Source organism: Eschscholzia californica, unplaced genomic scaffold (genome assembly GCF_041429995.1).
Source record: "Eschscholzia californica isolate CP2 unplaced genomic scaffold, dmEscCali1.0.p SCAF_14, whole genome shotgun sequence".
NCBI classification, from domain to species: domain Eukaryota; kingdom Viridiplantae; phylum Streptophyta; class Magnoliopsida; order Ranunculales; family Papaveraceae; genus Eschscholzia; species Eschscholzia californica.
In genome coordinates this window covers 70,001-72,500 of record NW_028238243.1, presented here as the reverse complement: position 1 = coordinate 72,500, position 2,500 = coordinate 70,001, and positions in this window count along the sequence as shown.

The window sequence follows — 2,500 nt, the reverse complement described above, 5'->3', positions numbered from 1 at the left end:
CTTAGCAAGGCCGACCCATGCCTTACCAAGGCCGAACCATGCCTTACCAAGGCCGTCCCATCGATCTCGGAGAAAGTACATCATCATGACATCGGAATACGGCCCCAACATCGATCTCGGAGAAAGTACATCATCATAACATCGGATCGGATGTGTATCCATCGAAGTTCCATCGACACTTCGAGAAGATCGAACATAGCTTCCTAGCATGTTAAAGGTTCGGTGCTAATGGGGACATAAAGATCCCACGACGTTCCAAACGAAAGTAAAGTGTTCCGTGCGTGTGAACTACGTTGTCCCATGTGCCGGCTCTCGACTCCTAAGATGTCCCATGTAAATGCCCTTCGTGGGAAAGAATGTCCCGTGCAACGTCCCTTGATGATCCCCATAAGGTGTCCCATGTGCGTCCCATGATGTCCCATGCGCGTCCCGTGCCGTCCGAGCCTCACCAAGGCCGTCCCATGCGCGTCCCGTGCCGTCCGAGCCTCACCAAGGCCGTCCCATGCGCGTCTCGTGCCGTCCCGAGCTGTGCCGAGGCCGTCCCGTGCTGTCCCATGCCGTCCCGAGCCTCGCCAAGGCCGTCCCGTGCCGTCCGAGCTGTGCCGAGGCCGTCCCGTGCCGTCCCGTGCTGTCCCATGCCGTCCCGAGCCTCGCCAAGGCCGTCCCGTGCCGTCCGAGCTGTGCCGAGGCCGTCCCGTGCCGTCCCGTGCTGTCCCATGCCGTCCCGAGCCTCGCCAAGGCCGTCCCGTGCCGTCCGAGCTGTGCCGAGGCCGTCCCGTGCCGTCCCGTGCTGTCCCATGCCGTCCCGAGCCTCGCCAAGGCCGTCCCATGCGCGTCCCGTGCCGTCCGAGCTGTGCCGAGGCCGTCCCGTGCTGTCCCATGCCGTCCCGAGCCTCGCCAAGGCCGTCCCATGCGCGTCCCGTGCCGTCCGAGCCTCACAAAGGCCGTCCCAGGCCGTCCCGTGCCGTCCCATGCGCGTCCCGTGCCGTCCGAGCCTCACCAGGGCCGTGACATGCCGTCCCGAGCCTGACCAAGGCCGTCCCGAGCCTCACCAAGGCCGTCCCATGCGCGTCCCGAGCTGTCCCATGCCGTCCCGAGCCTTAGCAAGGCCGTCCCATTCGCGTCCCGTGCTGTCCCATGCCGTCCCGAGCCTTAGCAAGGCCGTCCCATTCGCGTCCCGTGCCGTCCCATGCGCGTCCCGTGCTGTCCCGTGCCGTCCCGAGCCTGACCAATGCTGTCCCGTGCGCGTCCCATTCTTTTGGCTCGGCTGGCCCGTGCATTCTATGGGGTCGTGGGACATTTCGAAATCCACCCGGGCCATTTCGACTCTCTCTTCATTAATACTATTGAGGTATTATTTATGAATTATTGGAGAAAAGAAACGGAAGAAAATATTTTTTTTTCTATTTTTTATGAATTTTCCGGTGTTTATTCACTTAAAAATTCATAGAAAAATAAATATTTATCGGAATCGCTATTATAATATATCAAAAAAATCCTTGCGAAAAGACCTTTCCAACGAGTATAAGTTTGCTGGATTCCGACGAGTAACGAAGGAGTAAAGGCCCAGTATGCTTGGTTAAAAAATTGATGTTTCCTTGTGAAAATAGGAAAAACAATAACTTTGCACTATAAGGGGGAGGGTTGAGCTCCTTCCCCAGAGCGTGCACAGCACTTGTGCTGGCACGTTCCCTAGTGCTCGCCAAGCACCATAGGGCATCCAAAGGGCAAAGCTCGGCCTACTACATGATGGGAAGCTTCTAATATGTCGGAATACGAAGAGATTTCGTGCGACCCGAAGCTCGGCTCGGGCGTCCCGGCCTGTGCCGAGCTGTGCCGAGCGCGTCCCAGGCCGTCCCGAGCCAAGTCTCGGGCGTCCCAGGCCGGCCCGAGCAAAGTCTCGGACGTCCCAGGCCGTCCCGAGCTGTGTCGAGGCCGTCCCAGGGCGTCCCGAGCTGGAGCGAGGGCGTCCCAGGCCGTCCCGAGCCAAGTCTCGGGCGTCCCAGGCCGTCCCGAGCAAAGTCTCGGACGTCCCAGGCCGTCCCGAGCAAAGTCTCGGGCGTCCCAGGCCGTCCCGAGCTGTGCCGAGGCCGTCCCAGGCCGTCCCGAGCTGTGGCAAGGGCGTCCCAGGCCGTCCCGAGCAAAGTCTCGGGCGTCCCATGCCGTCCCGAGCTGTGGCAAGGGCGTCCCAGGCCGTCCCGTGCTGTGCCGAGGCCGTCCCGAGCCTAGTCTCGGGCGTCCCAGGCCGTCCCGAGCTATGGCGAGGGCGTCCCAGGCCGTCCCGAGCCAAATCTCGGGCGTACCTGGCCGTCTCGAGCTGTAGCGAGGGCGTCCCATGCCGTCCCGGGATGTCCCATGCGCGTCCCGTGCCGGCCCGAGCAACAGCTCGGGCGTCCCGTGCCTCGGCCCTTCCAAGTGGTGCTTCGTCGGACATCTCGATATCCACTCGAGCATTTTCGACCATTCTCCATATGTGGGTGTGTGGGTATTTATCAGGAAT